Genomic DNA, 25668 nt, shown 5'->3' with positions numbered 1-25668 from the left:
AAAAAGCATTTTTTAAAACTTTTGAATCTTCAGATTACGAATGTTCTAATTACGAAACATTATTTTATAAATGATTTAAGATTTATATTTTTAATCAACATTAAACTTTTCAGGTTTTAAGAAAAGGCAGTTTAATATTTTTTTATTTGTTTTACAGAAAAATCAAAAAAAAATTTCCAAAAGTAATATTTATTCAAAATGAAACAACAAATACATGAAACATATAAACCCAACATAATCAAAATGTAACTGGGTAATTGAAGAAAATAAAATAAATGAACTTTTTAATCTGTACTTCGATCTCAGAGATGTGAAATTTGTATTCTTTTTTACGGCATAAAAAGGGAAACAAAGCATACATTTCATAATGTGGAAATTACAAAATTTCTATAAACTTTAAATATTTGATATTTAATGTATGAATATATTTTTCTGTAAATGCTTGCAAATCACATGTTAAAATATTTTTAATATTGAAACACATTTAAAATTACTTATTTGGAATGGTTATTTAAAACCTCTTATTATTTTTTCATTTTCACACAACAGTTAAAGGCCAGGAATTAATTTGAAAAAGGTGCTTAACTCTTTAAAAACTCAAATGATGTAACGTAGAAGAATCTACTTATAAATACTTGTAACATAATTGTATTTTAGAATGAAACAATTTATAAAATGAATTTGTATATTTTGTATTTATTTCAAGGTTGTGAACTAACATCATTAGTTAACACATCTGGCATGCAGTAATTTCATTTATGTTTTAAACGTTAACTATATCTAATGGAACAAGTTTTGAACTTATTTTTTTCAACTAAAACAAGAAGGTTGATTAATTTTCCTAAGAAAAGATCAACAGCTGGTTGCATTTGTTAGTAGAAAGTTTTGATTTGAAAACTATGTATTCTTAATAAATTGAAAAATTTATTTTGAAATTTATATATGAAATCATTTTTCAATGTCAATAATGAACAATAGACATAATTATTTCTTAACTTAACATTAGATAATGCAAAGAAGAAATTCTGTACTTGTACTGCTTCAAGGCAAAAGGGCTTGAAGTAATACAGAAGTATTTGTAAAAAAACAGAAAATCAAGTTACATTCTTGTAAACGTGCCAAATTAGTACATTTTAATGATAAAACCCAATCTCTGGTGTTAAAAACATTATGTACTCTCATTAGAATTCCTCAAACACTAAATTTGTGAAAAGGGTCTTCATAACTGAAATGCATATCAGTAATAAAAGTTGCTTATTAAACATCTAAGTGTTACTGTGATGTTTCTAATAACAACGTAACAAGTCTCCACATGAATTTAGTGTTTGAGGAATCCTAATGTGAATACAGTTTGAAATTGAAAACATTATGTAATTATTACAGAACATTAGATATTGGGCAGTATTGATAATATGTGTATGTGTGAGTATGGCCCTTTAGTCTTGAGGCAGTAGTTCTATCAAAAATAACTTTCATTGAAATGAAATATCTCTAGAAATGTTTACTAGGCTATGTATTTATAATATTTAACTGAATACATTTCTTTTTAATTTGCTATTTATTAAATTTTATTATTTTCTGTTCAAATTATTTTGAATTACACTATGAATACTGAATTACACATTTTCCATTTCAATTATTTAAGAAGAGCATGATGAAAATTCTTATAATAAAAAAAATTAACTTTTTCTGAATCAATTTGAAGGTCATTTTCATATAAATAAATACATATGTCTAAAATTTGTTTCTATAATATCATTTACATTAATAAAATATATATATATATAGCTTATTTAGTTACTTAAATAATAATAATAATAAGAATTAAAATTAAAACATTTTCTATCTTTCTGATAAGAAATTTGGGAAAAATTATAACTGTTATCAAAATGAAATATTAAAAACTATGCTATACTAAACTAAACTATATTAAAACATTTTAAAAACTATGGCTAAAAAAAGCCATCAATTTTAAAACAATACGAATAGTAAAAATAATTTTAACTAGGAGATACTTATTTAAACAGTTTTCGAAAAATGCCACAAACTTTAAATTTGAATGAATATTTTTGTCCCATTACTCTTATACATTTACTATAATTATATTATTATTGAAATAAAAAACTGAAACAAAATTGCTGTTTGAAATTATTATGTACGTTATAACTTTTTAACCATATTAGTAATTTTCGTTCAATATTATAATCTACGTATTATATATATATATATATATATATTAATAATATATACGTTAAAAATTGAATTCAATTTCTTACGTATTAAAATAGTTTGAATACATTGTTAAATATCAAACAAAAACTTTGAGTTTTACTACAGCAGTTGACAAATATATTCATCTGAATTCAAAACTGGTATTAATATGAAGATAAACTTGTTTTTTTTATATAACAAAATTTCATTAACATGTAGGAAATAAATTACTACTTGTTTGATTTAAGAGAAGTTCTTTTATGGGCCTATTATTAACACATCTATTTAACATATACTTCTTTGCTTTTTAACTTTTTTTTTTTTTTTATAAAATTCTACCTAAATATGAAATTTAAAATAAATATTTATTTTCGTATTATATTGTTTCCATATTTAATAAATGTAATGAAATATATATATTTTTTCTTTCTTAAATAAAATATACAAGATTCTAAATCACAAATATTTTTCATACAACTTTAAATTTTCTGTAATATTTCAATTATATTTAGCAAAATTTCAGAAAAGTTTAAAATTAATACTTTTTTGATGAAGATTTATGATTTAGAATCTCTATTTATGAATGAATGGGCGTTTTCAGAATTCATTCCTAAGAGTTTATTCATAAATACTTTACAGTCTGAAAAAAGTAAGAAAAATGCAAAAGATATTGAATGTAACAAAAGATTACTGCATTATAAATTTTGAAAAATAATAGTTAAGAATACAAAGCTTTTAACAATTTTTCAAGTTTTCTATAGATCATTTTAGACTTGAAATGAATTCGAATTGAGACTGAACTTAAGTGAAATTTTGTTTTCTAAACACCTGAAAATTCCATTGTTAGATAACTAACAGAAATATGGTAAACAAGAAAATCAAAGTATATGCACTTTAGACAAAGATTGAATTATTTCACAATTGATTTTAATTTGTGAACAGTTTTTAGGCAGTAGTGCTTGTGGTTTCCAAAGATATATGTCACTACACTTTTTAATTTAAGTAAATATAATAATAATAACAATTCAGAATTTCATGAAGTTATTTTTAATAAAAAGAAATAATGAAATTCTAAAAGACTATTTTAGTGTTTATATAATGTACATTTTCCTGTTTGTTACCTTATTTGCATTTGCTTACATACATTTGTTTAACTATTAAAAATGATTCATTTGATTTATTCTATATCATCATAGAAAATTTATTGAAATATAATTAAATCATTCTTATTAAAAATTCACATCTGTCATTAAAAAAAAAGATAACATTTTAAATAGCAGCTGTAAATTTACAACAAAACCTAGAACTATGTAATCATGAAACATTACAAATAAAAATATCCACGAAGAGATATAGCTTTTCTTGCAGTAATAATAAAATTATTTACAGTTTACCTGAGAATGTATTGTTTGAAATACAAATCAATGTATAAACAGATTGAACTGTTTCTCAATTTTTCTTATTTATCTTGTAGTGAAATCATAAAATCTCTAAATAAGTTAATTATTAACTTTAAATTAAGTGACTTACTCAACTTTGAAAAACTTAATATTAGCTGGCAAAATTTCAAGTTTGAAATTTAATAAAGGTTTTATCAATGAAATATATGACTGATATTCAATAAGGCTTGCAGTTTAACAAATGTGATAAGAATAATTAACACCGAATTTTATACAACCTGTTACTAAAGTCATTGTATTGAGACCAAAATTTTACAGACAAATAAATTTCAAAACACACTACACAAATCGAATATCAAAATATAAAAAGGAACCAATACACGATATATACCAAACCAATACTTAAGTTCAAGAACCAAACGTACGAACGAAGAAAACAAAATTCAAATACAATAGTATTACGATATACAAGTAATAAAAATAATCATATAATCGTGGAAATAAATTTATTTAGTACAGTTCGCACGACTTAATTCATACTAGATTTCTATTGCACAATTTACATTTCGACAAGCTAAAGGAGCGTAGTTACTTAGATCTGTCATTTCGAAATTAACATTCGGTTACATATAATTTGCCATTTTAACAATTTTATAAAGAATAGGCCTACGTCGGGAAAATTCTTTGCGTCGACACGTCGTACAATTCGACACGCGTCACATACTAATCTTTTACCGAAAAACACACGTCGAGGTAAACACGATCGAATATTTAAAGATATTTACGTCCGATTTTAAACGTTCGAAGCAATAAGACGCCGCGATCGATCATATTATTAATCGAATCGGTACATTAAACATTTTAACAATCTTTGATTTTCAAATATTGTAAGTCGCAAGTATGAAATTTTTGAATAAGTAACACACTATTAAATTTTTAACATCAAATCAGAGACAGCATTGAACTGGAAACTTCAATAAGCAAACATCTCTTGGTTGGAAAATTTCAGTAATAAATGAAATTTGGATATTGTGAAATCCTCAAACTTGTATACAACGTTACAGATGAGCATTCTCTTTAAGAATTTTTAAATTGGAATAAGTTTAAAGATAACGTCGAAAAGTACACAGGGAATGCCATAGATAGTACTGTATAGTAAAATAAATTACCATCGGTCTTAAAGTATTGTAAACATTAAGCGTGAGGAGGGTTAGATGCGGTGGAAGACGTTGGGATATTTTGGTATATTTTAAACGCTTAACCGTCGAAAGTGATAAAGATGTGTCGATCGAGCTCGAGAAGAATCAGAAAAGTTGAACGACGCGCCGACAACTTGTACAAATCAACGACCCCGGGACAAAAGACAACTGTGTTTACATGTATACATCGTTACGTATATGCGTTTAGCTTATAAATTCGAATGACAAGCGTTAATTACAAAGCGGCTAGGTCTATACTACCTCACGATGTCTTACACAACTACCACAACAATGTCTTACCTATGGCAATATTATGTGTTCCGTCGCCATCTTGATGGTCGGCAGCGCGCGTCAACTTCCGCGCGCTAGTATATATGTATATATATATATATATATGCACTACATTCACTACGCGTGACGCGTGAATTAATACGAATTATAAGAATCGGAATGGCGTGTTGGGACCGTACGCGACGCGAAAATCTCGTTTGACAATTTAAGTCATTCACAACATTTCTAACGTATTATCGACACGGGATTACGTCGGGTTCATTGTTTTCGTGCGAAAGAGGGATCTCGCAATGGCGACCGAAAATTGCTTTACAGAAGTTTGTTCGCTTCTTTAAAGGATTTCGTGGATTACGACCGTTGTTTAAACACTTAAGGATGATTTCAAATCGACCGCAAAATCAAATAATGTTTATACGAATCTTAAAATTCATCCCAAACTGCATAGCTTATATAATACGTTAAATAACCCCTAAGCTTCGGTATTTAAAAGCGACAGAAAAGACTCAGTTTTAAATGATTTTCCGAAAATTTATTGATCAATGATCGTATCCTAAACAATACATTATATATATATATATTTTTTTTTATTTTTTATTTTTTTTTTTTTATTTTTACATCTCCATCTTCTATAAATCCATTTCTGCAAATTTAATATCCGTTTATCGTATAAACTCTTACTATTTTTTAATATATTTGTTTTATTTGAATTAAAACGTCTGATCGTTATTTATTCTAAGCTCTTTGCTACACTTAATTTCGCTTTAAAAAATTAAAAATTTGAGGTTTAATCTATAATTCATATTTAAAAAGATTTTTAATTAATATAACTTTCATATCTTTAATGAAAAATCATTATTATATATGTCATTATCTAAACAATAGTATCAACTTCCTGTATTAAACTGATAAAGATTGAAAAGTGAAATAATTTCCTATTCAGATTTATTCAATATGAAAACTATTCTCCGATATTTTAATGCAATTAAACTTATATCATATCAAATTTAACAAAATAATGTATTTTTACAAGTTTTAATTGCAATAAATAAACTTATAATTTATTCAATGCTTTAGAAATTACAAATTTAATTAATGACTTTCATTATTAATATTAAATGTCTATAATTTTTGGTCTACGCTTCGACTAGACTTAACGTGTTAGCAATTTATTATTCGTACGATCAACAATATTACTGACATTGTTTTATATATAAATAACAAAGTCGTCTTTATGAAATTATAAACAAATAAACAATAACATGACTTTTAACATACAATAATCCAATTAATATTATATTACAAATGTTGTAATATTTTAGGAAAATTATTCTTATTTAGCCTAATTATTTACAAGAAAACAAGGACTTTAGTATAAAAAAAAAGGATTAACTTTCTATTAAAGTTTATAAAAAAAAAATTAATTAAATTAGTTATATTTAATATTATAATATTAATTTGCAACAATAGTTTTGCTTCCAAGTATACTATTTATACAAATAGTATAAAATGTGAGATATTTTTTCACTCCAAAAAAAAACCTAAATTTACAATGCAATTAAATTTGATTACATTTGGCAATTTATTTTATTTTTTCTTAATGCATTTATAAAGGAAGTTTCTTATCTAAACTGTTAGTTAGCATTGTATATATGTAGACTATAAAGTGCCTTCAATATTTGAAAATTTTAAATATATTTTTTTTTTTAAATAACAGCATTAACGCATAATTTTAAAGAAATACCCGAATAGTGTCTGAGAATTATGTTGTTGTCTCGAAGGGTTTTTATTTTTACTACTAAGGTTTAGTTTCTGAAGTTAAGTGGGTCAAGCTGACTTTATTTGAAGGAACAAGGAAAGGGGAATTGAACGCATTTCTTTTTTCTTTTCTTCTTTAAAAACATTATACATTAAATAAATTATATATATAACATTATTTACAATAAATTGAAAATAATATCAGTTTCAGAATTTTTAGATAGAACCTTTATTTATCCCATAAATGACATCAAAATATTGTAAGTTTGATTAATGAAATGAAATTTTTATTAACTCTGTTAATAAATGCAGTTTATATAGTTTATATAATATATAAAATAATGGATAACAGTTATAACTAGAACTGTACGCCATCACCGAGACGTTCTTTTCGTAAGATACAAGTTTTTAAGCTTATGAAAGATTTTGATTTCTTCATCAATATAAAATAAAGATTCGAATGTATTCTTTTTATAATTTTACTAATAAATAAAGAAGAAAATAATATATCGGTAAACATTTCAAAGACAAATTTCTTTTTCTTCAATTTAGAAATAACCTAAGATATTAAATTCCTCAACGGGGGTTGTGTTAATTTTCAGACTCGCGCGGCATTTATTTTTAAATCACTTCAAAATAGTTTTATGAGTTTAAAATATATACTATTTTAAACTGAAAAATGATAAATACTAAATTTAAAATTCGAAAATTCATTACTTATATAAAACTTGAATTACTAAATTGTATAGATTTTAAAGAATTAGTTCCATTGTGTAAGTTTTGAAAATTACGTTTAGATTACTAATAAACTGTTTTCTATAAAAAGCTCTACAAATTACAAATTTAAGGAAAATTTGTTTGCTTAAAGTTAACAAAATAATTAAGGAACTAGGATAATGGTTAAAACAAGTATTGTTGTTCATTAATCACAATGTATATAAACTTCATGCAGTGTAGAATAAACGTTAAACTTAGTTATTTTGAAACTTATTTAAGGCATAATCTAATTGAAATTTCAATCTATCGTTCACGGTCTTTTTTTTTTATGAGTTAATTTGAAATTTAAATTGGGACTAAACTATTGGGCTTTTCAGGTAGACACTATTGTGTATAATACAATAAAACTAAAATGTAAACTCATTGTCATCAAAGTTCATAATACAAATAGACTCTTTATTGAAGAGAACAAATAAAAACAGAATTCTACGTAGGTCAATTAAAGAATTAAAGCTGTTCTGGTTCTATACATGTATATACAAGGATACAAAAGTAGGTATAGCCTACAATTGTGAATCTGAGAAATACAGATGTTTGGTGTTAATATATATATACTGTATAATAAATGATCTTTTATTATTTCTCATTTCTTATCTGTGATTTAATTTATTCATAAAAATATATGTTTTTTTCAATAATAACAACTATATACGCACCCAGTATATATTTTGAAAGAAGTTCATTTTCTACAATCGGCGCAAGTATATTACAGAATAACCTATAATTTTGAATAAATGATTATTTAATTACCATATTCATTAAAACTATCCTAATGAATTTTAATAATTAAAACCTAATTTAGATTTTAAACAATGTCTCTCGTTGATTTGGCTTATTGATGATATCTTTCAGCTGTGAAAATTGAGAATAATTTAATAATTAAATCTAACGTATGAATTTAGTATTGTTTTGTAGACGAATGTTTTTACTTATGAAATTTAAATTTAATTTTTAATTAATTCATTTTTATCAAACTCCAATAATGGTGTAAAGTCATTTGGAAGTATTGTACATTCAAATATCAGAAGAGCATTTATTTTTATCGAAATTTTACAATAAATATATGTAAATATATTGAAAAAGTCGGATGTCATAATAATATTTTTTAAATCTTCTATTATTAATCAGATATATTAGAATTTTTTTAGGAACTATGTTCACGCGCGAAGAAATACAAAACCTTATTATAAACGGGTGAAATGCGGTCATTGACTAAGAAGACAGTCACAATGGCGTCGTCTTCCTTTAGATTAATTTTTATTTTATGATTTTCATTTTTACTATAATTAGTCTCATTAAAATCTGAAGCATTGAGTTTTTGTTTATTAAAGAATTTTTATTTTAATTAATATGCCATAAATTATTATTTATTATGTAAATTTCATTAATAATACTTCATAAACAATGCATTGTAATTGTAGATTGATTAACAATTGATGTACGAATTAATAGAATAAACACAAGGCTAAGAATGTAATTCTTCTAGGCAGAATCCTCCATTGTCATGTGACAATCTCATTTATCAACACGTGGAATTTTATTGGTCATTAATTCAGATATAAAATACAATATTTTTAATTATAATTTATTTATTTGATATACTTTTTTAAAAAAATTAAGAGAAATTTCATGTCTTAAGAGACGAGCTTCGAACCTTAACCCCCTTTTTTAAAGTAAGCTCTATAAATAGAATAATTAATATTTTATGCTGATAATAATTTAGTAATAATAAATCTTTAAAAGCACAAGAGTAATCGTTAATAATAATTAGACTATTTAATACCATTGAAAATAAGATAACGGGAAGAAGGTCATTTGATCAATTGTCATTTAAAACCAATTTTTTGAGCCCCTCTTAAAAACGCACTTTTTATAATAAATCTATCAGAATTAATTGTGTAATATTTAATAACACGTATGGGAAGATATCTTTTATAAGTAAAACACATTTTTTAATACATTAGGAAGAATATAATACGAGCCAATCAGATTGTTACATGTAGTTTATTACTAACATATTCTTCCTTCAATGTAACTTAATCAATTCTTGCTTTAACTGTGAGCACTAGAAGTAAATTCATCTGATTAGTAGCTAATAAATGTCAATAAACTTTTAAATACTTTATTAAATTATTTTAAGGATTAAATATATAATCTTGTTTCAAAACAGTTTACTATAAATCTATCCATTTTGCTGTAAATCAGTATAGATCGAATCACCAAACTGAGATAAGAGATTAAAGTTCAAGTAAATGTTAAAATGAGAATTCAGAATGCTTTTAGATTATTTTCTACGTTATTTATTAAGTTTATGCAATTTCCTTTTATTAAAAAAAAGCATTACAATAAACTTTAAAATAGAATTCGCATTATAGCTAAATAATAGACCTGTACATTGTAGAAATTGTATTTAAAAAAAATTTATTGTAGTGTAGGAAATGCGTTTGATTTTATCACAGATTTTACATTACAAATTTAAAAATTGCTTTTGAAATATAATATACAAACTTAATTTTATCTAGGTCATGTAAGTCTGATAAAACTATATTTCATTATTAAACAGAATTTTATCTACGAATGAAATCTCCTTTTAAAGTCTTAATTCCAAGTAATTATTCTGAAGTACATTATCTATAAAGTATTATATAATCAAAATGTCTCGTATATCTTCATACCACCATTTTAACAATACTTTTTTCTATGTAAAAATGTTAAATTTACTTTTACAAAAAAAAAAATCATATTCGATAAAAACGTAATAATTCTATCATATTTTATTAACGAAATCCAATTTTAGTACAATGTACAAAGAGTACGAAATGAGTGGAATAAAATCAATCATAATTCTGTACCACTCACAATGTATCATTTCTATTCAAAATGCAGCGTGTGTTTAAATGAATTTAATTGGGGGAAATAAACATGGAGTCTTCGATTTACAAAATGGATTTTTTTTTATGAATAAAATTGAGTTTCATATGTTTGGCAATCTTAAAACTTATGAAAACACGAATATTAGAATTTCTTTAAAGGCCTGCATTCCTGAATTGTAAATTTAAAAAAAACACTAGTTTTTCATTCAATACTGAAGTATCATCTAACGTGAAAGTTATTCAACTTTTATCGGAATAAAATTGATTTTTTATTTGAATCTTTTAAGCAAAAATTATTTATATACGTAACTTATGTATTTACAAACTACGACAATGTCCTTTCATTGTATCAATAAAAAGTGTAAGGCCAATATCTATTAACGAAAAACCCCAAAATCGTTAAAATATTTCTTCTATCGATGAACAAATGAAAAAGAATTTGTTCTTTACATTTTATATTTGTTTTCATCGTATTTGTTTTATCTGTTTGTTCTCACGCCATTAAAAACTAGGAAAAAAAAAAATATGAAAACGTTAGTTTATTTTTGTTCGTAAAAATAAGAAATAATTATTTTTACGCCTTTTTAAATCTATGAAAAATGAAAGTCGATGATCATAAAAGGTGATTACTGATAGGTTATATACATCACACTATATTATACAGATGAATATAAATCATGTAAATTATACATCAACATTATTATTATTATTATTATTTAAAAATGCAAAAAGGTCCAAAAATTATTGTTAATGTAGGTGATTTGGATTTATATTTCAAACAGGAACTATTTTCGCATATTGTATTATGTAGATGTATGCCTACGGACATGCGCGGTTACTAACGCTGTGACTAGATAGTTGATTAACTTTTCTTTTTTCAGTAGCGCCCTCCTACGTATATAACTCGAACTGTTGCTCTACCTAATACTTGCTACACTTCAATTAAATTTATAAGCGGAATATATTGCGAAATGTCTAGACAGAAAATCTATTAGCCTACTCGAATCAATAACTGAAAACATGTAACTGTATCTAAAAATAATAACTCATTTCATAGAAAATAAATTTATAGGGTTAAATTAATAATGAAATTTTGTAGATTAGAAGTTGTTTAGACAACAAGGAAGTCTTAATAAGCATATCATATACTATAATTTACAGAATCGTTAGTCAATGGCCCAGATTTAATGGTTCCGTTCGAAAAAAAAGAAAAAGTATTTTCAGTTTCTATTTTAATTACACGAAAACTCGGATTTATTATCTGATATTTTTGTTTGGAAAATTTATTATATTAAATCTCACCATAAATTAATTTCATAATATCAAATTACTGTTTCAAATGATATTAAAATGATCAATTTTCTTTGAGACTTCCACTTCAATTTATTGTTAGAATCGTTGCTAAATATTTTAGCTAAATGAATACAAATATATATATATAAATTATTTACCGCAAGAGTAAGCTAATCTCACTGTAAAATCAGAATATTAAATCATTTATTAATTACTGTTAAATAGTTAATAATGTCAAAAGATGTGTTAGATTTTTAATAGAGGCCTAGTCAATATACTATTATTTACTCTGTTTCCTTGTTTAAATTGAATTAAGTGTCATTACGAGTTACATCTTTTTAGATATTGGATACTCTTAATTCTCCTTAAATGAATTTTTGAGCAAAATACTTCTATTGTTTTCTGTTTTGTCGTGCAAAAATATATTATGCAATTGAACATTTCAAAAATGAAAGTGAATTGCTAAAACATGGATATTTTTATGAAGTAAATTTATAACCCATTAAACTACAGAATAGTTTATTCGGAGCATTATATCAAAAATTGTTCAAACATTATTATTATATTATATTCTACACTTATTCAATGCTATAAATCAAATGCTATTAATATTATAAATGTTTAACTTCACTAATCTAGAGTTGTATTGGAGCAATTTACATTGGCATTGTTAATAAAGAAACGTAATTGTTACAAAATTAACAAATTAATCGACCGTGGAATATTTTAAACTTTTATATTACTTTAAGAGAATAAAAATACATTAATTATTATCAAAAATAACTATTTAAACAATACATTTTTATTTACACATATTTTCAATCAAACATTACCTTTAGTCTCAATTTTAAATTATCAATTACACTAAATAATTATAAATAAACTTTTGAAATTTGGACATTTTACAACATCTGTAAACAATCAAATTAATTAAGAATTCATTATTTATTTATCAGAATATTTGTTATGTTTTCATTTAACAATAATTAATTAAAATTTCTTTACAAAACTGTATTATTTCATGTTTTAAAATGATTAACGTATGATGATTATTTAACATGTTATAATTGATACGTAATGTATTAACTGTATTTAATTAAACAGATTAACGTGATATCATCTTGTTATACTACAATGCAATATGTTTAATAACCCATTAAACATAATACACTATAGTATAATAGTATTAACAGATTGCAATAATCTTTCGGAAGAAAACCTCAAAAATAATTATTTGCTAATTAAAATTAAATCATCTTAAACTCTTCATCTTTCATTTAACAAAAAGAAAAACGAAATGAGTAAAGATAAATTTAGTATTTTTAATATTTTGTAATTAACGATGCGTGAAAATTAAATTTTAGTTGTTTTTTAAAGAATTTTACACGGCAATTACCACTGTAAAAATTTGAATGTCCTAATTAAAACAGAGAATACCCTTTGTCTTCTCATAATGAAATTAATGCGAATAGGCAAAATACAAATTTCAATATTTAAATTATGTTTAAATTAGGCTAATGAGAATAGAAAAGAAACGTTTATTGATGTAAACACATTTTAAATAAATTAAATTATGTATATAAATTCTAGCGCCATTAAAATTTAATCGGATCAATCGATTAAGCCCATTAACTGTAAAAAGTTCTTTTTCAGTTAATGGGCTTAATCGAAATGTAAAAAATGTAATTTTTTCACATCTTTATTATAGTAAATGTATATCAAAGAGGAATTAAATAGGCCTATTATGTATTTTTATGAACTATTTTTTAAATCATAGTTAGACCAGCAAATTAAATACAAATTAGAAATCTATATCTAAGAAATTAACCGGAATAAATATTTAAAAAATTCATACCTCTTATTCCACATTTGAGAATATTTATTCTCAAATAAATGCTAATAAAATATGAAAAAAATATAATTTAATAATCTTAAAAATTATATATATATATCTATGTAATTTTGACATTATTACATTTCGTGCTATTAAGTTTAAATGGGGGTTTGCTTTATCTTAAAGAGTAATTATCTGTAAACAGTAATATAAAAACCAATCGGATTTTTACATATTACAATTTATTTATTTACTTTTACACAATAATAGTTAGTTACCAGGTGTTGCAATATATTTTTTACTTCGACAGTTGTTTAGGGTATCAAGAATGGTTTTATCAACAGTATCGAAATTATTTATTATTTAATCCAGAATTTTTCATCAAATGATGCCGAGTTTTTGAAAATAAATCTATTTTTAATAATTAAAATTCTACAATATTGATTGTGCCTATGAAAAACTGGATGACTGGTTTGCTAATGTTTAAAGTACGAAATTAAGGCTTATATACCCTAGTGTAATAATGCTGTAATGTAAATATATTTGAAATTTTTGTAACTTTGGAGTTTTAAATACTTCTTAAATCAAAGAAATTAGGATAAATAAAGAATTCGTTAACGTATAAATTGTTTACCTTCCATTTTCAGTAAATTATGAAGGATCTGTACTTAAGAATAACTTATTAATAATCAAAGACCTTTCTCTTTTAAACTGTTTTGAATCGTTTCAATAATTCATAATTTTTGCGATGTTTAAATGTCGGTGTTTATAAATACGACGAAGAGTAATGACGTCGTCCATTAAGAATTAAGAATTTATTTTCGAATCTTTTCATTTTAGGATTGAGCTAATTAAAGAAAGTTACATAATAAATAACAAGAAAAATTTTCCGACTAAGTTTATGGTATATTTTTAATTAAAAATCAATGTAAAAATGTAAATAAGCGTAGACGTCACTCATTTATCGTATGAATATTATAAACTCTGTAAGTTTACTCAATATAAAATAACACATTTAAAGTTTATTTTTTTAGATTGTATCAACATGCGATTGTTCTATAAGAAATGGAATTTTACTACTCGATAGAAAATACCTTGAAGTGCTCGTGATGAGACAAAACTTAACATTATACGTAGGCAAGTAGGTTGTGGATACATTTATTTTCTTAAATTTGAGATTTTATATTCAGCTAACGATCAAATATACTGAGTAATTCGGCCTGACTCAATAGATAGTATGACTTCCTTATCGAGCGACATATTTGGCAACACGGTGTGGCATTGAATCCATGCCTATTACCCGGTATTGACTAGGATCTACAATTCATTTTCCTTTCTAGGGCACCGGACGGAGATATTCACTCGTCCCAATAATGACCCACAGGCAATGCCATCAAGAGGGGAAGTTAGGGAGTTTTGTCGAGGGCTATAGAAAACTTGGGACGGTAGTGGTTCCCATCCCTGTAAATTAAGGCTATTTTTTTTAACAAAAATAAAATATTTAAAATAACTTTTTGTTAATAAAGAAACATTCGAAATATTTTATTTCTTAACAAATGGCAAAAGGGGCTCTCTTTACCCGGGTCCGATACAACGTCTCGACGGCCATGCCCACAGGTATTTAGGTGAGGAGAGATCCGAGAATCGTGTTGGCCAAGTTAGCATCTGAACACCTTGCAGGGAGTGTCTGCTGATGTTAGCTGTGTGCGACCGTGCATTACCGTGCTGACAAATGGCATTTGGCATACGCTGAAGATACGGTAACAAGACGTATCGGCAATTCATGCATATAACTTAACCGGAAGATTATTTAAATAATTGTTTTAAGTTACATGAATTGAAAAAAATTCAAATAATATTTGTTTACAAAATCTTTAACGTAATTAAAACATGCACATTTCTTCAGAATTAATTTAATTAATTGAAAATTAGTTATATTTTTATATTAATTAATCTATTAATTTGACTTGCAATTTTTAAATTACAATTTAATTAATACTTCTAATTCACGAGGTTTGAATAAAATAAAACTTTACTGCATCTCCGTTGAGTATGTAAATTTATCGTACACCTCTCAGCAATATGCATACATACCCCATAGAAAAATCTTGTATTTCTGAAATGAGGATTTAATTGCATAACTGAATATATACAAACGTTTATGACGTGTATTAAATAAGTAATATTTTTATTTGTTAGTTTTAGAATAAAAATGTAATTGATTTGTAAAATTATTTTTAGTATTACAACCTAATAGTCTAGTGTCATTATAATATAATCAAATCATTACAGTACAAGCAATTTTATACCAGTAGACCGGATATTTTGCCTGAAGAATTCGAATATGAATTTAGTAAACATCACTCATTGTTAATATAGATATACCTTCCGTTATTTATTATCATATATATATATATAAACATTAATTAACTGTAGTCATTAATTAACATTAGTTACTATACAATATATAAGTTGCTAATTAAGATAAAATACGTACAGTACGTAGACTTGTTTATACAAAACTATAAATAGAACATTTATTATTTTTAAAATAGATTTTTTTTTTAAATCAAAGGTAATAAATATGAAAAATCTTTAATATTTTAAAAGGTTAATGTTACCTATGGTTCCAAAATGGCGGCTCGTCTCTGATTCCAGCAAACAGAAGAAAGGAAACAGTGGGGACGCACGTTCTAACCTAACCTAACCTATTCTAATACTTTGGTTGGTAATAATTTATTAGAATAGGTTAGGTTAGGTTAGAACGTGCGTCCCCACTATTTCCTTTCTTCTGTTTGCTGGAATCAGAGACGAGCCGCCATTTTGGAACCATAGGTAACATTAACCTTTTAAATAAATAAAACTAAAATGGAAATTAAAAACATAATAATATATTCAAATATTAATTTTCAAATTAAGGAAACTCTTGAATTGAGGATTGGTTAAAGTACCAAGATAATGGGAAAAAATTGTTTCATTATATATTTTTATATTGTATATATATAATATTAAACTGGAATAAATTATATAAATTAATAAAAATAATATGTGTCATTATCAGAGTATTTTGTTGTCAAATTTCGTTTCAAAAAATAATGTAATTTGAACGGAAATATTCCATTCAAAGTATATTATTTAAATATTATAAATGTTAATAATAACACAATTATAAGAGAATTACAATATAATAATAAAATGCATAAATGAATGATAATGAATATTAAGGAAGCTTAAGAATATATTGAAATATCTGTACTTGCGCAGATATCATCACATTAACAATGGAATAGAGTTAAGATTTACAGAAAAAGTTTGCTCGATTAATTGTTTTGTAATTATGGATCTAAAAATATTGAACAATCCATAAATTAACAGTTTAATTAATTATATGTCCTGTCATAAAATCAACATGACTATTTGGCCAGGGCATCACTCGAGCATCATCTAGGCTTGAGTGACTTTCAGGCCAAATTGGATTGGATTAATGGGAAAAGGCGATCTGCCAAGGGTTCCCTCTTAAGAGGACTTCTATGGGGAAACTGGCCCTAATGTAGGTGTTAGACACGAGAAGAACATTAATTTTAAACTTTTTTTTAATGAGATTTTATTTCGAGGCAAAATCTCTTTATAATGGCAAGTAATGCGGTACCAGCGAAGTGAATTAATAGCTTCATTGTGTTTTTTAAAGTTAATTCTTGAAAAAAAAAAAAAAAGATTTTTCTACCTTAATTATGATTAGATTTGACAATTATGAATATTTTTCCAGATAATTTATGTAAATAAGTTCTGCTTTGAATAAATTAAGATAAGCGTAATTGCGATAAGATTTAAATGGATTTAATTATTTATTGTGCTTGTTGTTCATAGTTTTTAAATTAATACAACACAATTAAAATGAATGTTTATCATTTTGAATTCACTGATTACGTAAAATAATCATTACAATAAATTTAAATTATTTAAACCCAACAAATTATATCATTCTGTGTAACATAATTATTATAATGGCCGTCTGCAGAGGGGAACAAAGGGGGGCACTTGCCACTCCCTGGGATGGAGTAAAAAATTCCACAAATTATAACCGTAAATGTGATTTGAGATGTGTAACCTTATACCCTGGACCACGGCAGTACTATATTGATTCAGTACTATATTCTATAATCTACTTGTGGAGGGTGATCCGTCCGGATATGTCGGATCCCATCCCTCACTGTATTGTTAAAGGAAAAGTATGATGTACAGGGGCAAGCCACTATTAATAATTTGAGGTGAAGAGCGCATTGTGACGAGGTCACAATAAATAATTGCTCGTTTTTATTATTTTATCATTGATATTCATTTTATCTTACATCAATTATATTTAAAATTTTTTATATAAATTCTTATTTTTGTTTCTATTTGTTGTTAGCTTCCACTTATAATTTAATTAGCTAAAATTTCATTTGTGTTTAAATTTTAATTGAAAATTCAAGAATCAAAGGAATTTTTTTTTTAAATTTAAAATACATAAAATAAATTTTAAAGTTATTTCAATAATATATTTTCACTAAATGAATCATAGTGAAATTACACAACGAAATAACCCGTAAAAATATATGTAATTTCAACTAATCAATACTATTTTAAACGTTGCTTATTCGAATAGATTTTATGAAGTGTAAATCCAAGTAACGTTTTTATAATTGTTAATTAATAAAATACATTTTAAATGTTTCAAAAAAATTATAGTTTCCCTATTTTAATTTGTGAAATTTTCAGTAATGCTCTATAAACATTAGCATTTCAAGCATTAAATTAGCAAAGTGTGTTAATAAACTTGCTATAAATCTAATATTCTTGCATACGTTTGTTATTGTAAGCCTCTTAAACACACTCTGTAAGATACAGTAATGTATATAATAATAATAATAATAATAACTCTCCCAGGGTCACCACCTGGTCGTGGTGGGAGAGCCCAGTAATTTTACTGACCCATAGGGCAATGCAGGCTGGAGCATAAGCTCCTGGTAGGGACACCCATGCCAGTAAGGTCTATGGGGAGAAATGAAGCTAAGAGTGACCACGCCCACATTCTGTGGAGATATTCATCATGGTAATAACTAGATCAAAGTGTGATACCGGCTCGGACGTCGCCCGGGTTAACAAGGTCCGCGTTCGTGGGTTAGGCAGAGGCTCACGTTCGAAAAATAGGTCACAGTCTCCCTTGGTTACCGGTGGCGAAAGCAGCACCGGCCCAAGCATGGCTACTGCAATGCCCTCAACAGATGTGAGGAACCAACCCAGCCTTGGTGTTTCTGTGGCAATGCATCCACAGACCACAAAGGCTGGAAAACCACGCCAACGGATGAAATGGACAGTAGAAATGAACGAGTTTATCATCCGTAATTATTACACCATCACAAAACTCGAAACAAACATGACAGCATACAGACAACAACTACACCATAGATTCACGCAACAGTATCCTCATCTCACTGTCACCGAACAAAGGGTTGTTGATCAAAAAAGAACAATTATACACAACAACCTTATTCCACAAACAACACTTGAACTTATCAAACAACAGGTTGCTGATCAAATACATCAACAGACAGAAACATCTAACATTAATGAAGATCATGTAACCTGTCAGGATAATCCAGCAACAAGCATTGATAATAACACACATACAACAATTACCACTAATGATACTACAGACACTTCCTCATCCATCACTGATAACATAGACTTGGATTTAGTTAATACGCTCTCACTTATATTTCAGGAAACACTCACTAAATATACAGGTACAGATCCCACACAACGACCACGAATACCAAAAATCAACACGTCAAAGAAAGTAGGAAAAACACTAAATTATGTAAACACTCACTTACTACCACACTACATTCATTCAATTTCTACACTCGCAGACATTCATACATTAGTTTATGCTGGGGCAGTCACAGTAGTGACACACCATGGACTGAAAGTACAATCACAGACAAATACACAGAAAACACAATTCTATCACAAGCCTGCCTGGCAGAGAAGAATAGAAACACAAATAAATGACATTAGACAGCAATTAGGCAGGCTAACACAATACACTAAAAACAACATAACACCCAAATTAAGGAAACAGCTCAAAAACATTTTCAAGAAAATAAAAACACACACAAAACACGAACATCACAACACACGCATTACAGAATACATTGATACACTAAAACAAAAACTTGCTGCCAAAGCACGTAGACTCAAACGATACAAAACATGTACACTACGAAAACAACAAAATAAATTATTTACAAACAATGAAAAACTCTTTTACAGACAAATTAATAACAAAGCAAACACTGTTACACAGCACAGTGGCACACCAACAGAAGAAGAACTCACAACATATTGGTCCTCTCTTTGGTCCAGTGCTGTCACGCACAATGCCGATGCAGGCTGGATCGAGGAGGAGAACAGAAACTTGCACAACATACCAACTATGCCCTGTGCTGAAATAAACATACATGATTTCCAATACACTGTTAACAGAACACACAACTGGAAGACACCTGGTGTAGACAACATTCACAATTTCTGGTACAAAAAGTTCACATCACTGCACCAGGAACTAGCTAAACACCTAACACACATCATCATCAATCCACAAGACATGCCAAATTTTCTTACTCAGGGCATCACCTACATGAAACCTAAAAACAACAATACCACAGACCCCACACAATACAGACCAATTACATGTCTTCCAACACTGTACAAATTATTGACATCCTGTATTGCAAACAAAATATACAAACATGTTGAAGAACACGACATTCTAACAGAACAACAAAAAGGTTGTCGTAGAAACCACAGGGGATGCAAAGAACAGTTACTCATAGATTCAGTCATTCTACGGCAAGCACACAGACAACACAGAAACATACACATGGCATATATAGACTACAGAAAAGCATTCGACAGTGTTCCACACAGTTGGCTGCTACATATCCTACACATGTACAAAATACATCCATCACTCATTGCATTCTTTCAAAACACTATGCAGCACTGGAGAACAACACTACATCTCAGGGCCCATAACACTTCCATACAAACAAACCAAATTTTTATTAGGCGAGGAATTTTTCAAGGAGATTCCTTGAGTCCTCTCTGGTTCTGCTTAGCCCTGAACCCATTATCCAACATGTTAAACAACACGCAATATGGTTACAATATCAGACATGAAAAAACAACACAGTATACACTGTCACATCTCATGTACATGGATGACATAAAACTTTATGCATCCACACAAAAACAACTTCATCAACTCCTACAAATCACACATTCATACACCAAGGACATACAAATGGAATTTGGCCTAGATAAATGCAAAACAGTTCACATAGAAAAAGGAATCCTGAAGAAAGAAGATTTTGCACTTGGAAATGGAGACGTTATTGAATCCATGGAAGAGGGCGAGTTCTACAAGTATTTAGGATTCCAACAGGCCAAACTAACAGAACATACACAAATAAAGCAAAGATTAAGTAAAAAATACCAAAGTAGGTTAAATGCTATTCTCAGAACACAATTAAATGCAAAACACACAGTTAAAGCAATAAACACATATGTCATCCCAGTACTCACATATTCTTTTGGAGTTATACATTGGACTCACACTGATCTTGAGCAACTCCAAAGGAAAACAAGAACAACACTTACTAAGCATAAACAACATCATCCTAAATCTGCCACAGAAAGATTAACCCTTCCACGTAAAGATGGCGGACGTGGCCTGATTGACATAGTTAACCTTCACTACAAACAAATACAGTCACTGCGAGAGTTTTTCTACAAAAAACAAGAAACATCACAATTACATAAAGCAGTAACTCTAGCAGACTCGAATAACACACCATTAAACTTACACTCACATCATATGGACACAACACAACATATAAAAAGCATAGACACCATTAAGCAATCGTGGGCTCGAAAGGCACTCCATGGCAGGCATCCTTACGATCTGGCCCAGGATTTTGTTGACAAAACTGCGTCAAACAGCTGGTTAGTTCGGGGATGCCTCTTTGGGGAGACGGAAGGATTCATGATTGCCATACAGGATCAGGTCATAAATACTAAAAACTACAGAAAACACATACTCAAAGATGCAACACTCACAAATGACACATGCAGAAAATGTCACATTATGCCAGAAACTATACAACACATCACCTCTGGTTGCAAGCTCTTGGCACAGACAGATTATTTACACAGACATAACCAAGTAGCAAATATAATACACCAAGAGCTTGCAAAGAAACACAAATTATTAGACATCCACGAGCCATACTACAAGTACATTCCACAGACAGTATTGGAAAACAACACGCACAAAATGTACTACGACAGAGCCATAATCACAGATAAAACAATTTACCACAACAGACAGACATTACACTCATTGACAAACACAATAAAATCACATACATTATAGACATATCCATTCCAAACACTCACAATATACAAAATGCATGCACTGAAAAAATTAGCAAGTACACAGAACTCGCCCAGGAAATAAGGCATCTGTGGAGGATGGATGGGGTGCTTATTGTACCTGTAGTTCTCTCCTCTACAGGTGTCATACCACACACACTACACAAAAGCCTGGGCACATTAGAATTGAATAGAAACACATACATCACACTACAGAAGGCCACTATATTGAATACATGTCATATTGTGAGAAAATTCCTGAATACAGACACACACACTGACACACTTCTTTAATTTCTGTTTTGGTTACTATGCCTTGACTTTGGTCCGGCATAGTACACAACCACCGGTGTTAACCGAGTATATCTAACTTAACCCAACATAATAATAATAATAAGAAGGATTCATGATTGCCATACAGGATCAGGTCATACATACTAAAAACTACAGAAAACACATACTCAAAGATACAACACTCACAAATGACACATGCAGAAAATGTCACATCATGTCAGAAACTATACAACACATCACCTCTGGTTGCAAGCTCTTGGCACAGACAGATTATTTACACAGACATAACCAAGTAGCAAATATAATACACCAAGAGCTTGCAAAGAAACACAAATTAGTAGACATCCACGAACCATACTACAAGTACATTCCACAGACAGTATTGGAAAACAACACGCACAAAATGTACTACGACAGAGCCATAATCACAGATAAAACAATTTACCACAACAGACCAGACATCACACTCATTGACAAACACAATAAAATCACATACATTATAGACATATCCATTCCAAACACTCACAATATACAAAACGCATGCACTGAAAAAATTAGCAAGTACACAGAACTCGCCCAGGAAATAAGGCATCTGTGGAGGATGGATAGGGTGCTTATTGTACCTGTTGTTCTCTCCTCTACAGGTGTCATACCACACACACTACACAAAAGCCTGGGCACATTAGAATTGAATAGAAACACATACATCACACTACAGAAGGCCACTATATTGAATACATGTCATATTGTGAGAAAATTCCTGAATACAGACACACACACTGATACACTTCTTTAATTTCTGGTTTGGTTACTATGCCTTGACTTTGGTCCGGCATAGTACACAACCACCGGTGTTAACCGAGTATCTCTCACTTAACCCAACATAATAATAATATTGAAGAACACGACATTCTAACAGAACAACAAAAAGGTTGTCGCAGAAACCACAGGGGATGCAAAGAACAGTTACTCATAGATTCAGTCATTCTACGGCAAGCACACAGACAACACAGAAACATACACATAGCATATATAGACTACAGAAAAGCATTCGACAGTGTTCCACACAGTTGGCTGCTACATTTTCACAGTATATAAAGGCCCTTCTAACCAATGCTCTAAATGCTGCTAACTTATATTTATAAGGGTCATTAGAGCTTGCAGGGATATATAGTGGGCTATGTGTAGGTTTAATGAAAACGCCGGTGGATATATGCCCTTTATAAACCTACACATAGCCCACTATATATCCCTGCAAGCTCTAATGACCCTTATAAATATAAGTTAGCAGCATTTAGAGCATTGGTTAGAAGGGCCTTTATATACTGTGAAAATGTGATAGACCGGGATACAGAGATAGAAAGAATTATACAGATAGCAGGAACATTAGGTTATAGGAGGAAAGTCATTGAGGGAATTATTAGAAAATTTGAGGCCAGTAATGATAAGAACACCAGGCACGGGCCTTACAGATACACGAAATTTACATACAATAAGTATCTGGGAGGGATTATGAAAGAAATAGCAAGAACTAAGGATACAAGGGTGATCTTGAAAAGAGCTCCGAATTTGTATAAAATACTTAGAAACGATAAAGGGTTAGTTAAAAAAGAAGATAAGGCGGGTGTGTATAAGTTTCCCTACGAGAACCAGCTATTAGGTATTAATAAAGATTATGTAGGGGTTACTACTAGAAACCTAGGAATAAGGATCAAGGAACATAAATATGATATTAGAAAAGGTTCCAACACGACGGTATTAGCCCAGATGGGGCAGACGGAGGGATCCTTAGTACATTGGAATGAGGCGAAAATCATAAAGCAGGTACACTCCCCAACTTTGGCAAGAGCGGCTGAAAAGATAGAAATTTACAGAAGCAAACTAAGAGATAAATGTATTAACGCAAGGGACGCAGAAGGTCTTCCTTCAGCTTGGAAATATGCAGTTAAAAATTTATAAGAGACACGTGAGTTCTATGGGGAAGTATTTCTGGTTAGGATAGATAGTAGTATATATGGGCACGAGTAAAACGTTTTTACCTTACATTTGTTGTATCTTTTACGATTTTATTGTATATTTATTTATATTACCACGTTCTTCCTTTTTTTCTTTTTTTGTTTTTATATATTTTTGTATACTTATTTATTTATATTACCATTTTTATTTATTTATGTATATTTATTTATTTTTATTACCATGTTCATCCTCTTTGTTTTATTTTTTGACCGTTACTAATGATTTGAATTTTTTCAAACTATGGTATTCTTTTAATAGAACGATATTGTTTTTTGTTCGAAAGTTAAAAACCTGAAGATGGCTTATTGAATAAGCCGAAAACGTTAGTTAAATTAATAAATTTCTCAGCGAACATTAAGGTGTTTGTTTAAGTTTTTTGAATAGACAATACATTAAAAGTGTCCTCAAACTTCGTCCTTTTTACATTAAGTACAACTGGAGAGTCGACCTTCCTTCAGAGGCCATTCTTCGGCCTCGATATATATAAAACGTTAAAACCGGTAACGGCACGCTCAATTTAAATAATATACGTTTTATAAAATAGACTGCCGGGGCAATAAATTATTAAAAAATTCTCAATACTTATAAGTGTCCATAACGAAAATCCTCTAAAGAAAGGTCGATTCTATCGTGATTGTTAATTCCTAATGTGTGTGAAAGGGACGAAGTTTGAGGACACTTTTTTTAATGTATTGTCAGTGTTTTTATATATAAAATTTCTAAGTTTGTACTTATTGTCCTTGCAACCTTATTTATCACGTAATTGTTAGTCCTGATACATATCAATGATTTAAAATAATTACGTTAATAAAATGGCCTACAACTATTCGATAAGTTAAATATTTCGAGATTTAAAATAAATGTGATAATGTATTTTCATTTATCAAGAAAAAATTTGCATTAATTTTTACTTTTTACTAAGATTTTAATTTTTAACATGTAATTTCCATACGAATTTTTAATGGATTCGATTCAAAGCATTAGTTTTGAAATTTAACAATGCAATTTATCTATTGTATTTGATTTTCCATAGGAAAATGTTAGATGAAAATTAAACATAGAACGTTTTATTATTAAATTAAATACTTATAAGGTTTTGCACAAACAATAATTACAAATAACTCAATTATAAAAGTAGCTTGGATGAGTTGTAGCTTACTTTACTCACTTTGCTTATGCCGGAAATGCACAATTAAAATATTTCGTATAAAAAAATAAATTAGAAGGTCAACTGTAATTAACTTATT

At 28.1% G+C, this 25668-nt stretch overlaps 1 protein-coding gene across 7 annotated transcripts in view; it reads right to left on the bottom strand.

Annotated features, from left to right (window-relative positions):
- LOC136979671 (uncharacterized) overlaps positions 1-5258 on the bottom strand; it is a 109560-nt gene extending 104302 nt beyond the window's left edge. For 3 of the 7 annotated variants that reach the window (XR_010881421.1, XM_067275707.1, XM_067275708.1), the window contains exon 1: positions 5111-5258. The gene's annotated coding sequence lies outside the window, so the exon portion shown is untranslated. Of the gene's footprint in view, positions 1-2442; positions 2551-5110 lie in introns of all 7 variants that reach the window. The other 4 variants (XM_067275709.1, XM_067275710.1, XM_067275711.1 and 1 more) reach the window with 3 other exon arrangements.
- Positions 5259-25668: the final 20410 nt, after the last annotated feature.

The sequence above is a fragment of the Centruroides vittatus genome, unplaced genomic scaffold (assembly GCF_030686945.1).
Source record: "Centruroides vittatus isolate TY-2023 unplaced genomic scaffold, ASM3068694v2 contig_630, whole genome shotgun sequence".
Classification (NCBI taxonomy): Eukaryota; Metazoa; Arthropoda; class Arachnida; order Scorpiones; family Buthidae; genus Centruroides; species Centruroides vittatus.
The sequence above is the reverse complement of the archived record's forward strand: the minus strand, read 5'-3'. Positions and strand labels throughout refer to the sequence as shown.